The sequence below is a fragment of the Sus scrofa genome, chromosome 8, assembly GCF_054392235.1.
Source record: "Sus scrofa isolate SSC_HxYL_T2T_F1_AM1 chromosome 8, Sscrofa_HxYL_maternal_Yorkshire_Landrace_v2.0, whole genome shotgun sequence".
Classification (NCBI taxonomy): Eukaryota; Metazoa; Chordata; class Mammalia; order Artiodactyla; family Suidae; genus Sus; species Sus scrofa.
In genome coordinates this window covers 77,450,515-77,465,234 of record NC_139390.1, presented here as the reverse complement: position 1 = coordinate 77,465,234, position 14,720 = coordinate 77,450,515, and the positions used below count along the sequence as shown (strand labels likewise).

The 14,720-nt window shown below is 43.6% G+C and overlaps 1 long non-coding RNA gene across 1 annotated transcript; it reads left to right on the top strand.

The window, feature by feature from the left end:
• Positions 1-255: 255 nt before the first annotated feature.
• On the top strand, positions 256-14,519 carry LOC146400871 (uncharacterized). Its single transcript, XR_014812732.1, has 2 exons — positions 256-365; positions 13,292-14,519. It is a non-coding gene; the product is annotated as an uncharacterized LOC146400871 (long non-coding RNA).
• The last annotated feature ends 201 nt before the right edge of the window (positions 14,520-14,720 follow it).

Sequence of the window (14,720 nt, the reverse complement as noted above, 5' to 3'; positions counted from 1 at the left end):
GATACCCATGCATCTGGAAAGATAGCTGTGCTGCACCAGAAACAAAACGGTGGAAGCAGTTGGTTGGAGAACAAGGTGGGACGGGGCAGTCGAGGCAGCAGGCTGGTATCACGGGTCCTTGTCTTGCTGAGAAGAGTCTTAGAAGGTCAGGAGCCAGGCATAAAGCGACATGAGTTGGAATGTCTTTGAGTAGAACGGTCTTTTCTTGAGATGAAAGCTTCCTTCCTCCGTCCCTCCCTTCCTTCCTTTCTTTTTGCCAGATACTCTGATGCTCACCTCATGACAGGACATCATCAGGGGAGCCAGCACGTAGTTAAGACCCTGCGGTTCTTGTTCTGGAGTTTACACCGCATCGGAGGAGACAGGTATCTAAGTAGGGGTTTGTAATTGTGGCGAGTCCTGTGATCAGTACTCTGAGTGTTTGTGATGGGAAGCTGGGTGGAGGTCAGGGGCTGGGCTCTGGGAGCATCACATCGGTGCTACTTGCCAGCCAATCTACAGAGACCTTGAGAAAAGAGGACAAGGCTGGAGCAGGTGGGGTGGGGGAGGGTGTTTGGGGAAGGGCCAGGGAGAAAATAAATGGATACAGATGGAGGTGCCAGGTGTTTGGTTCTAAGAGTGCTGAAATGAAGTGGCAGTTCTGCCTAGGACCGCTCCCCAAGGGGAGGAGAAGGGCCCCGCAGGACTGCCAGCATTGTTCCCTTTTCTATAGTTGGACTTCCTGGCCAAGCTTTTCCGTCTAGGGAGGAAGGAAGGCACAGTTACTGGGCACCCGTCTCACTTAGGCTACCCTGTTTCCGTGCCCGTGAGCAATACTCTGTGAAGTGGGTATCCTGCCCGCCTCTTCCATGTGCTGGGATGAAAGAAAAACCTAATCACTTATACACGTTTCAGATCTCGTGTTGGTTTTGTTTTGTGCTGAGGGCTCAGCCAGCAGTTGGCTCTTTGTTGTGCAGATGGAGAAGTGGAGAAAGGGTGGGGAGAGATGGTGTTGAGTTGCACATTAAAACATGCAGATTCCCCCCCCCGGGGGGGGGGGAAATGGGGTGGGGGGGCGTGGAGGGTTAGGGTGGGGGTGTGGGGGGTGTGGGACGGGTGATCTCAGACGGGAGGAAAGCTGGCTGGGGCCAGGATTTTGAGGTGGACAGAGGGTGAACCACAAACAATGCAGTGGAATCCAGGGTTTCACGGAGGGAGATGTGAAAGAGGTTTTCAGGGAATCTGTCTGGCGGCTCTGCCTGTAGCACACCCCTCCTCTTTGCTCTGGCACACAAGATCCATGTCATTCAAGACCTGCTGACTTGTGTCTTTTTAGGACGCCAGATGAGCCTTAAGTTGGGTGCCCGAGGGCTAGTCTTATTCATATGAGGAAATGAGGTTCAGGTGGCTTAAGCCACATTCCCAAAGTCACTTGTCCACTCTGCCCTTTACTTTCTTCCTGGAAAATGAGGGGTAGACCAGGTGATCACGGTTTCTTCAAGCTCCTGGGGTCTTTGGAGGGGGTGGGGGTCGGGGGACAGGCTGCCTTCATTTCACATGGGTTAGGGCAGCAGTTCCGCCTCTGCTGGGCACGGTGCAGGGCAATGTCGCCTCCTCCAGCCTAAATCAGGCCCCCTGGGGGGCAGGGGTCCTGGGGAGGAAGAGCTTGTTCAAAGAGGTTCTCCCCTGATTGTTAAGAGAACAGAGGCAGGAGTGGGGCTCCCAGGCCCGCTGTGGGGGAATCTCACCTCCCAATCCAGCATCTCAGGGCTCTTTCTAGCTCCTCCCATGACTGCTGCCAAGGAAATGAGGAATCAGGAAGCACAGACCTGGTGTTGCCGTGACTGTGGTGTAGGCTGGCAGCGGAAGCTCTGATTCTACCCCGAGCCCTAAAAAGGTGCAGGGGTGCGGCCCTAAAAAGCAAATAAATAAATGTCATAAGAATTTTAAAAATAATAGCAATTTGTTGTCACTCTTATCTAATTATTAATAGCTAATAATACTTCCCTAACATCTTAGTTCATTTAAAAAAGAGAGAAAGAACAAGAAGGAATTTAGTATTACCCTCAAGCAAAATATTGCTGGTGATACGAAATAATCAATTAACCTTCAGGGAGCCCTGGTAGACTCTTGCCAGACCCACACTGAGGAAAGAGAGATTAAAAAACATGATTTGAAAACTGTAGTCTCCTGGATTTGGCCCTGACCAGAAATCAGCAGCTGTTGATTTCAGGGACTTAATTCTGCCCCAGCTGTGCTCCCCTCTCCTCTTATATACAGAGAGAAATTGGGAATGAATATGTTTTTATATTTGGCAAGAGTGTGTTTGTAGGTGCAAAGCCCAGGTGCTCAGATCCTCGTCTCTGTCACAAATTCTGGCTATAATCAAAGTGTGTCAACTGCTTTGTCCCAGGGGTGCCCCTAGAAAGCTGTCAGCAACCATGTAGCTGTAAGGGGATCCAGGAAGGACCAGTTTCTCTGTGCTCATCCTATTTCTTTGAATGTAAGATGAGATGTAGGCGATCAAATTACTTCCTAAGTCATGCAATACTTTGCTGCTGTTTGAAATCCCTTAATCATGTGGCGTTTTATGATGCTGTGGAAATGTAAGGGGGAGACGAGAAAAAGCCCCACTGATGTGAGTGGGGAAAAAAAAAAAAAGACAGGTCTGAAGAGTCTAGGCAGCCTGGGGAGACCCAGGCATTTCTATCGTGTAATGGCTTGTGGAAGAGGATTAGGTGTCTGATTTTGCTTTCAGAACAAACACGCAGGAGCAGCTATACCATGCCAGCATCAAAGGGACACAGGCAGCTCTCTGACAAGGCCACACCAGCAATGTCTCAGTCCTAATGAGTTCCAGGCCCTCCTGAAAACACATTATCAGCTTCTTCCTGAAGCCTACGGATTTGATTCTCTTCTCCCATTGTCATCAGCAGACTGCGTTCTGTCCTGCCGCAGAGGGCAGGGCTATTCCTGTACCAAGGGACAGCATTAGGGAAGTTTGGTTTCAATGGCCCCTGCATTTTCCACTTCCTCTTGTTTTTGCTGTCTTTCAAGCCCCTGTGTTCTTGGCCTGTTGTTCCAGGCTTCTCAGGGTGAGTGTCCTGACTGTGTCCCTGGCCCTCAGATGAACAGATCCAATCTTGATTCCCATTTAGGGGCAGAAGAGGAAGAGTCCACCCTGCATTAACTCACCAAATTCTGTATTTTAGGTCCATGCCTGGCAATATCCTATTACCAAGAATCAGTATCTCTATATGTTCAGATTGAAAGTTCCAAACGTACTTCAAATTGTTTTAAGCAAAAGGGGGAGTCCGTTGTTTTACTTTAGTGAAAGACCCTTGTTTGGACTCTCAGTCAAGACTAAATCCAAGGATAAAAATAATGTCGCTAAGGAGAGATGGGAGGAAAAAGGATAGGATGCAGGCCAGGCTAAAATAATAGATGCCTCTCAGTGTCTCCTATACTCTACAAAACACAGTGAACGAGACCAGTAGGAGATTAAAGCAGAGGGGAGATTTCCATAAAGGTGCAATTGCAATAAGACATGATAAATGTTGAGGTGGAGAATTACAGCGTGCTTTGAGTGCATAGGAGGGGCACCCAGGCCAGCTGGGAGCAGAGTAGGATCAGGGAAACCTTTACAGGGTAAAGAATATTTAATAAAGTATGTGCAAGTGTTAGATGAGAGGAATTGATGAAGGGGGTTGAGGGAAGAGGACAATGGATATCTTCTTTCTTATATGAAATTGCCAGGTCATCCATCAAAGAATGATGGTGTTTTCTAAGTAAGAAATAAGGTCATATTGTGTGATAGGTACACTTAGCGAGAGAAGGATTATGCCAGAAAATGAAGGCTGTGGATCAGCATCTCTCCTGTCTCTCTTCTTCTATTAAGAAAATAAACAGCCAACCTCATGAGTGGGTCCTTCTGCCAGGGGTGAAAGGCAACTAACATAAATTGGGCACCAATCATGTAACAAATTCTTTTCTCTCATTTGTTTGTTTGAGACTCACTACTGTTCCACAGAATCAGCACTATTTCCAGTTTATAAACAGAAATGAAGCAAAATGACAACAACCCAAACAACCTAGCAAATAAAACCCAGGAGGATTCAGATATTTAAGCGACTTAGTGAAAGTCACACCACTAATAAACGTAGGAGCCAAGATTCAAACCTAGATGCACCTCCTTCTGGACACACATTCTGTAGTTCCGCCTCCCAGCATGTGGTCTAAGTTTTCTTGGAGTTTTCCAGAACTGATTTGCTTAACTTGGTTGTTTAACCAACATGAGGTTCTACTAATAAAAATTTTAATTCCGGCAAGTAGAGGGTCATTTTGCTGTTTTGGGAAAACCAATTGGGAAGATGGTTTTCCATCCACTTACCCAGTCTGAGGATGGTGAATAATGCTACCTGTCAGTCTCCAGCCTTCTAGAGCAGGGTTCCTTTTATTTCTTTTATTTTTTAATTTCTTTTTTAAAGGGCCGCATGCGTGGCATATGGACGTTCCCAGGCTCAGGGTTGAACTGGAGCTACAGCTGCCAGTCTATACCATAGCCACAGCAATGCGGGATCCGAACCGCATCTGTGATCCACACCACAGCTCATGGCAACACCGGATCCTAAACTCACTGAGCAAGGCCAGAGATCAAACCCCTGTCCTCATGGTCACTAGTCAGGTTCGTTACTGCTGAGCCACCACAGGCACTCCCATACAGCAGAGATTCTTAACCTGGGTGCCACTGCTTTTTTCTCAGTGTGGTAGATTGAGTTCCTTACCTCTCATGAGCAGAATTAGTTTTATTTATTTATTTATTTTTATTTTTATTTTTTGGTCTTTTTGCCTTTTCTAGGACCGCTCCCATGGCATATGGAGGTTCCCAGGCTAGGGGTCAAATTGGAGCTGTAGCCACCAGCCTACACCACAGCCACAGCAATGCGGGATCCGAGCCATGTCTGTGACCTACACCACAGCTCACGGCAACACCGGATCCTTAACCCACTGAGCAAGGCCAGGGATTGAACCTGCAACCTCAGGGTTCCTAGTCAGATTTGTTAACCACTGAGCCACAACAGAACTCCTTCATGAGCAGAATTATACATCCAGAGTCTTGTGGTAGCTTCGTAATGGAGGGAGGGTACTTCTTCTTCCCCTACATCTTGATTTTCGAGCATGACCATAACACTTGTTTCGATTGTTGAGGTGTAGTGAGATGTGACATAAACAGATGCCTGAAATGGGCTTGTGTGGTTGGGCTTGCTTCTCTGGTGTTCTGGGCATCTGTCACAAGGAACCATGCCCTTTTGGCCTGGGTGCTGCAAGACATGTAGAGTCATTCTGCACCTCACATCCTGGAGCCCTGCCTTGCTGACCTGGGACATGGCGTGGAGCTACTCAGCTGAACTCTGCCTAGATGAGCCAGACTGGAGTCATCCTGGAGCAAGAGGATAAATGCTTGTTATTGTAAACTGCTGAGTCTGGGCTGTGTGGCAGCATAGCGTCACTGGAGACGCTGTGGACAGTGCAACCAGTGAATACTATTTCCTTTGCTACAACTGAGTTTACTCACGGTCCTGAAGATTTCCATCCGATGTAACCTTGAACGGAGAAGGTTGTGGGGTACATAGAGCAGGGAGTATAATTTGCTACTAAGTAAGAGGTAAAATGGCGTGAAAAATCCACTGACTCCTTATTGGGATGTATGAAAAACTTTGGGTCATGAGTTTATAAGGAAGGAAGTGAAAGGCAATCACAAATTTCTCTGGAACAGTGGTACTACTCTTCTCTAAGACTGGGTAAATGATTGGATAACCCAGTGACTTTTCACAAGTCTTGAGAGACAATTTTTGGTCATAATAATGATTATGTTGTAATTGTTTCTGGCTTATTCATTGTTGCTTTGAAGCTTTGTTTTCAGGTTTTTTTTTTCTTCCATTTTTAAAGTTTTACTGAAGTATAGCTGATTTACAATATTGTGATAATTTTGGCTGTACAACAAAGTGATTCAGTTATACGTGTGCTTTGAAACTCTTAATTCCACCTTGAATGTGAAAACAATTTTTGTACTCGTATGTTATGAAGACAAAAAGGTTGAACACCACTCCTCCAGTGTAACATTTTTAGATATTGTTGCAAAAGCTGTTCTTCATGGCCTTACTGATTAAAGAGAATTATCTAATTCTTCTTTTACCCAAAATAACATAAAGGCACATCCTTTGCAGTGGAATATGGCAGCTATGGGTGCTCAGCTTTCTGTTCAGACGTGGGACTTTTCTTGGCTTATACATACTCCCGGTATTGGTATTTGTTGTTAATTTACCTTGGAATATGTTGAACAGATAGATCTTATTTTATTCATTCACCCAACATATATATTGAGTGCCTTCCCTATACTGAGTACTGGGGTAGGTCTTAGGTTTGCAGTGGTGAACAAAATAGATACAGCCCTTGCCTACAAAATGCTTTAAGAGGGTTTTAATCCTGATGGCACACGAAAGTAACCAAGAGAACATTAAAAATATAGGTGCCTACAACCCACGCCAAGAGATTCTGATTCTGAATGGTAATGGGCCTCGGTTTTTTGTAAAAGCGACCCACATGCCAATATGTGGCTGTGTTGAGAGCTGGGCTTTAGCAGGCAGTTGCTCTTCTCAAGTGTTATTGTGGACAAGTCACTCTAGTAACACTTTACATGTAGCAGTTGATTTCATCCTCACTTGGGTCCGGAAGGGCTGAGTATAATGGTGCCCACTTTACCGATGAGCAGTTAGATAACATTTGTAAATGACACAGGCTGTGTGACAGAGCCAGACAGATGACAGATCTGTCTTCACCCCTACACTGCACCATCTTCGAGACAGAGTTTATGGGGAGCAATTCACAAAACATTAAAATAAAAAGGTAATAAGCACTTTTAGACATGGAAAACTGGTTAGAAACCTGATCAAAACATTTTTGTTTTTTTTTTTTTTTTTTTTTTTTTTTTTTGTCTTTTGTTGTTGTTGTTGTTGCTATTTCTTGGGCCGCTCCCGCGGCATATGGAGGTTCCCAGGCTAGGGGTCGAATCGGAGCTGTAGCCACCGGCCTACACCAGAGCCACAGCAACGCGGGATCCGAGCCGCGTCTGCGACCTACACCACAGCTCACGGCAACGCCAGATCGTTAACCCACTGAGCAAGGGCAGGGACCAAACCCGCAACCTCATGGTTCCTAGTCGGATTCGTTAACCACTGCGCCACGACGGGAACTCCAAAACATTTTTGAATAATGCTATAAATCTGTGGAGAAATATAAAGTGGTGTCATAAAATTTGATGTGATTAGTGCTTAAGTTTCCAGGAATCTTGTCTACTTTGGAACTTTATGTTTTCATGGGCAGACCTCTTCTTTCATCTTCCCATCCCCTCTGCCTCCCTCTCTTTTCCCGTCTTTTTCTTTCTTTCTGTCAGAGAGCCTCTATTGAGAGAACTGATCAGTCTAAGGTCAATGGTGAGTAAGTGTGTGTATGTGTGTGTGTGTGTGTGTATGATCATTCACTCAACAAACCCACTCATTGACAAGCTCCCTGACTCAATCTTGATCTGTGACACTTTTAACTCACTATCTAAATTCTCAGTCTGAAATGTGTATATTTACTAAGTCAAATTTAATATCACCTAACCTGATAGTTTCAGGCAAGAACACCAAGGTCAAAATTCCCTTCCTTATATGTTGCTGGGTTCAAGAAATTGAGACTTGAGAGCCTATTTCGAAACCAAAGAACCTTAAACCAAAGGCAAGACCTCACAGTGCTCTGAAAAAATGAATGTTAAAACTTTTTTCGAAGAGGTATTAGTGGGGCAGACAATGTGAGCTGCGATCATTCTTCGGTTCTCAGCCCCACACCCCGCCCCATCTGTTGAGGAGGATGTGTCACTAGTACAGGCAACAAATGGACATATGCTTACAAGCTTACATGGAGCCGACATCAAATTTTCACCCATCCTCTTGTTACTAAGCCTGCCAGATCTGCATTTGTGGACAAGGGTGTCAAATGTCCATCAAGCATGTCACCCCAGATAGAACTGTATGTTTCAAAACACCGCCGACAAATGTTTTTCCATCAGCTGCTGGCTAAAAATTTTGTACCCAAACACACATGCACAATCAGGGGGACACTGGGCCTCCTCCCTGATAATCCCCATGGCAGACCATCTGTCACTGGGGCCACCTGAGAGAGAAGTTCTGCAGAAAAGTAACTTTATTTATTTATTTATTGTCTTTTCTAGGGCCGCTCCGGCGGCATATGGAGGTTCCCAGGCTAGGGGTCTAATCAGAGCTGTAGCTGCCGGCCTACGCCAGAGCCACAGCAACGCAGGATCCAAGCCGAGTCTGCGACCTACACCACAGGTCACGGCAATGACAGATCCTTAACCCACTGAGCAAGGCCAGGGATCAAACCCACAACCTCATGGTTCCTAGTCAGATTCGTTAACCACTGAGCCACAACGGGAACTCCCGAAAAGTAACTTTAAATTCAATAGATCTGAGCTGTTGGAGGCTTCCATGTTTCCCTTCACAGAGCGGTAGATAATTTGCAGCTGCACCTTCTTTTTTAACTGGTGCAATTTCATTTGACAAGAACACAGCTTTGCCTCTTAAGAAAATTATTGTCCTTCTGCCCTTTCAGCAAAAGCCATATCTAATTTTTCTTGTCTCAAATTTGCACAGCCATACTGTTGTTTTTCTTCTCTAGTCTTTCGAGTGATTCAAATGGGAATGGGAGCCACAGCAGTGGAACAGTCTCCCAGGAGAGGTTAACATCAAAAGCTTTCTACTCTGATTCCCTTTTTACAGGGAAATTCTCCAGTAGCAAGTTTGATCCTGGACAGGTAGAAGTGGCCACTTGCTTCTGAAGAAGCTTTTAAAGAAGCCACATATGTTCCTAGCACTCAGCGTGTACCTATGGTCAAGGTGTTCACATGAATACTCTGGGGATAGTAGTTGTTTCTTCTTTAATCTTTGTTCCAGTTCATCAGTTCATAGCATTTAACAAACTACAATCTCTCCCTCACCCTTCATTTTTTCGCTTTCTCTAGGCCTGCCTCTATGCCTTAAACATTTCTTTGGTGACTGGGTATACCCTGACTCTTCCTTAGTAGTGTCTAGACCACTTGGCATAAGGTGAAAACAGGAGCACCCAGCAAGTGCCTGGCAAAGAGTGACTCACCAACATGTTAAAAATCGATTGATTCATTCACTATGTTGAGGCAGGAGATAGATGTGACAAGCACATCTGGTCCATGGGATCATAATCAGTGAGTCAGGGTCACATCCAACACCCAATCATACTCTTCTAAATTCTTTTGATGCTTCAGTTTCTGCGAATTTTGATATTTTCAGCTGAATTCTGGAAGTTTGTAATTAAGTTTATCGAACATGTTTACTTAAGGATTCCTATTTCTGACTCTCAGATAAGGGAAGAGCATCATTTTGGTCCCACTTTGTACATCCTACTGCTGTCATCACCATCATCAATAATTTTGTGATTGCTACTATTTATTGAGCAAATAGTATGTCCCAGGCATTACAAAATCACTTAATAGTATTTCATTTAATCCTCACTACAAGCCTCTGAGGTAGATATTATTTCCATCCTACAAGTGAGAAAATGGATGCTGTATAAAAGCTAAGCCATATGTCACAAGAAAACATCAAATAAATAGCAGAGATGTAAATGAACAACATCAAAACATCCCCGTGGTTAAACAGCTGCATCAAAGGGCCAAAGTCATCATGGCTGGTCAAACTCACTCTACCAAGTTTCCATGGTAGCAGAGAGATATGAAATGTGGGCAGGTGTTTCCCATAAATGCAAGGAAAATATTTCTGCGAAGCTAATTAATTAAAAATTATATTTGCTACTTGAGAAATGACTCTTTAGAAGAAATTTGAGATACAAGCTCAAAGAAAGCTCTGAAAGATGAAGATGCTATTTACATGGATGTTTTTGCAAACTGGAACATTGAATACACTAAATCCTTTTAGTGCTACAGAATTATTCACAACAGTGTATAGAAGGAACAATTTATGCCTATAATAGTCAAAGCAAACCTGGGTATGCATGCAAAGCTAACGGTATCTTGTTTCAAATGCTGGGTTGGAAATTAATTTCATCAAACATTATACTTCAGCCAACTGCTCTGTAGCTTCACATTTCCTGACATATAAGCTTGACAAATTAACTTTACATGGACACTATTCCAAACTATTTCTTTTTCTTATTATCCTTGTTTATCAGTTGACATCAGCTGCTTTATAAACAGTTCGATTTGCTTTCCAAAGTAGTTCAATCTTTATAAAGCTAAGCATAGTAATTTTTCTTGTATTCCTATATGCATTGCAAAGGAAGAAAATGCTATGAAAAAGCTTCTAAAAAGTATGTGTATACATTATGATAAGATTGTTTAAAGAAATATACACCAGATTATTAACATTAATAGTAATTATCTCAGAGTGGTATAACTTACAGTTTTTAAAGTAGTAGTTTAGTATTTTTAATTTTTCCACGATAATTTAAATTGCCTTGAAAAGAAGAAAACTTCCTCATAAAGGGCTTTGGAAAGCGTTGAATAAAAATGTAACGGTGGATTGGGGAGAGAAATTGGAGCTTATGTTAAGTGTCAGCGCAAGAGTAGACGTGATCTCAAAGTCTAGATATGTGTTCCTTCAGCTCAACCTTACAGCCTTATCTAAAGGGACTCAGCAAACTTTTCTCTACCTCTTGTCTCTCACTGGGGTAGTAGGTACCTAACTCTTTGCCGGAAGTGCCCACTTATCACTTAGAGGTTGAAAATTCCAGTGCTTGTTTTCCTTAACTCCTTACAGCTTGAACTTGGCCATGAGAAGTATCCCTGTCAGTGATCCCTGAGGAGAACTTCTGGGAAAGTTTCCAGGGAGGAACATCTGGGAAATGTTATCCTCTTGGTAAAAAGAGATGGGCAAGAAGAAACTGCTTCCTTTTGCCTTTGGTTGTGACTGGGATGTTATAGTCTTGAACCACGAAGCTGGTTGGCTTTTTTTTTTCCCCTTTTAAAAAAATTACTCAAATAAATGTATCACATCTGTAGTTGTATAATGATCATAACAATCTAATTTCACAGGATTTCCATCCCACAGCCCAAGCAGTTATCATGCTGGTTGGCTTTTGATGTCCCTCCTGCTGTAGATTTTTCAGGGGCAAGACTGGTGTATAAGTTTCCTATTGCAGCTATAACATGTTACCACAAACTTAGTGGCTTAAAGACAATACACATTTATTATCATTCTGGTGATCAGAAGCAGAAATTGGTCTTATTGGGCTATGATCAAGGAGTTGCTGGCTGCCTTCTTTCTGGGAGCTTTGGAGACATTGAGAATCCCTTTTGTTGCCTATTTCAATTTCTGGAGGCCACCTGCATTCCTTGGCTCACGGCCCCTTCCTCCATTTTCAAATCCAGCAGCATAACCTCTTCAAATCTCTTTCTGACTCTGACCTTCTGCCTTCTTCCATTGCTTAAGGACTCTTGAGGTTAAATTGGGTCCACCTGGATATTCCAGGATACTCAACAAATTCTCATGATCCTTAGCAAATTCTCTTTTGCCCTGTAAGCTAACATTCCCAGGTTCTGGGAATGTGGAAGTGGATATCTTTGGTCAGGGCATTATTCTGCCTGTCATGAAGGGTATTATTGATTAATTCCTTCTCAACATCCTGATTGCATTTACTTATTAAAACTCTCCCACCAGTAAATGGACTCACAGTTAATGATTGTTCTATATTTCACTGAAGCCCAGTGTAAAATTTAGACCCAAGGCTGAGCCTTAACCTCTGTTTCTTTTATCTTTTTTTTCTTTCTTTTCTTTTCTTTTTCCTTCCTTCCTTCCCTCCCTCCCTCCTTCCTTCTTTCCTTCCTTCCTTCCTTCCTTCCTTCCTTTCTTTCTTTCTTTCTTTCTTTCTTTCTTTCTTTCTTTCTTTCTTTCTTTCTTTTCTTTCTTTCTTTCTTTCAGGTTGTACCAGCAGCATATGGAAGTTCCTGAGCCAGGGGTTGAATTGGAAATGCAGCTGCAGCCTACAGCCACATCCACAGCAACAAGTAACTCGGGATCTGAGTCCCATCTGCAACCTATGCAGGAGCTTGTGGCAATGCTGGATCCTTAATCCACTGAGTGAAGCCAGGGATTGAACCCTCATCCTCACAGAGGCAATGTTGGGTCCTTAACCCTTGGAGCTTCAATGGGCACTCCTGATCTCTGTTTCTAGTTCATTAGTCTTGCTTGTAATTTTTTGGCCAAAGGTTCTCCTTGCCATAGCATTAGGTCAGGTTATATACACCAAATGAAATAGAAAATTCACAATAATTCAGCAAAGTCAGTGCTACTTGGTGGAGCTGCCACTTATGTATGCTGCAATTTAGACCTTTGACTTCCTTATCTCTTTAATGGCAATTTCTACTCACTTCTCTCCTCTAGATGCTATGGGCAGGAATGACATACATGGAAAGTATGCATGTGTGTATGTGAATAGGTATGATATTTGAAGTAAGGAGCTGACCCCACATATTAATCATGTGTTTCTTTCCTGGGAGGAATACTGTTTCTCATGTCCCTTCTCCCGGGAAGCTGGAATGTTCTGACTCCTAATTGCAGTTGTGGCTCAACAGCCCCTCCTAGCCTGCAAAGAGTCAGATGAGCTGGGTTGATCATAATGGAAAGTTCAACCATCAGTGCGGAAGAAGTGGGTCCAGTGCAGCAGATTGACAGGTTTTCCGTAGAGAGAGCTGTGAACAGTGATGGGAAGATAGGAGAGGTGACCAGAAGGGCAGAGAGCCAAAGGAAAAGTGCTGCTAAAAGCCTTATCCCAAGGCTGGCTGAGCTAGGAAGGATGGCTACCTGGGATTGGCCAGTAGAGACAGGATGCTAGGAGAGCTACTACTGCAGATGATGCAAGGGTGGGTTGCCAAGGTGAGGAGGTAGGAAGTTGGTTGAAAGCATATACACAGGTAGGGTGAATGAGGCAAAGAGGAAAATGGTGCTGTTGACTGGGGAACTTGAAAACTATTGAGTGACTCTAGACGTAGCCTGTGAATAAAGTGTTGGCTGTAGTCACTTCATTGGTGTGGTGCCTGGTGCTTGTCTTAAAGGTGGAGATGGTGCAGCGAGGAGCTATGGTGGATTGAATCAGCAATGAGCAGCTCAGGAACGAAGCTCAGGGAAGAGTCCTAAAGCAATGATGTCTGTTGTGGAATATTTGTACTTCCTATGTGACATTGTGATAAATATATTTTCAGCAAAGCCTGGAGAAGTGAAGAAGTTCTGAATCCATGGTTGGGAGAAATATGGCAGCAGATGGCAATATGCACAAGTGGCATTTGGACCGGCCGGATGTGATGGGGAATTGGGTTGGCTGTGAAAGAAATCAAAGAAGACTATTTCTACTGCTCACAACCCTAAACCTTTGAAAATATTGGCAGTGCTGCTGGATTTCCTATAATATTGTGGGATGAGAGCATACATTGTTTTATTTGAAAAATAAGGAAAAGAAGGATCCCAGAAGATGGCGTGCTTGGGTGGAGGAACTCTTGGGTTATGGTACTAATTTCCAACTGATTTGGGATTGGAGTTTAAAACCAGTATTTTAACACAGCATGGCTGCTGACTTGTAATGCATAACATTATGTAATAGCGTAGTAAGATTACAGATTTTACTAGCTTCTAGCTAATTTCTCTGACCACATTTGTAAAAATATAAGCATCGCAATAATGGATTGTAACATACTGAATTTTAGAAGAATGAAGTTCCATAGTGATTTTTGAAAATGGTGGGGGTGTGTGCAGTAAAAGCTCTTCTTTACGAAAGAATGGGAAGATGTGGAGGAGATGACTGCATTAGAAAATCATCATTTTGCCACTAACATTATAATAATCAATGCAGGCAAATATGCTCCTTGGTATTTAGCCAAAGGAATTGAAAACTAGGAGTTCCTGTCGTGGCTCAGTGGTTAACGAATCCGACTAGGAACCATGAGGTTGTGGGTTTGATCCCTGGCCTCACTCAGCGGGTTAAGGATCCAGTGTTGCTGTGAGCTGTGGTGTAGGTTACAGACACGACTCGGATGCTGTGTTGCTGTGGCAGTGGTGTAGGCCGGCAGCTGTAGCTCCAATTCAACCCCTAGCCTGGGAACCTCCATATATGACGTGGGTACAGCCCTAAAAAGCAAAAAAAGGAAAAAGAGAAAAGAAATGGCTATGTGTGGTTTACAAGCCTGTTAACACTGTCTTCTAGTTGATTGACCAAACTAGGACACACGAGTTCAATCCCTGGCCTTGCTCAGTGGGTTAAGAAGCTGTTGTGTAGGTCACAGATGCGGCCGGGATCCTGTGTTGCTGTGGTGCTGGCGAAGGATGGCGACTACTGCTCTGATTAGACCCCTAGCCTGGGAACCTCCATATGCCACAGGTGCGACCCTAGAAAAGACAAAAAGACAAAAAAAAAAAAAGAAAAAAAAGAAAAGAAAACTTATGTCCACACAAAACCCTGTACCCAGATTTTATAACAGCTTTATTCATAATGGCCCAATCATGGAAGAAACCAAGATGACCCTCAGTAAGTGAACGGATAAATAAACTGCCATATATCCGGATAATGGAATTTCATTCAGCACTAAAATGAAATGAGCTGTGCAACCTAAGTGTCCTTCGGCAGGTGAGTGGATAAAG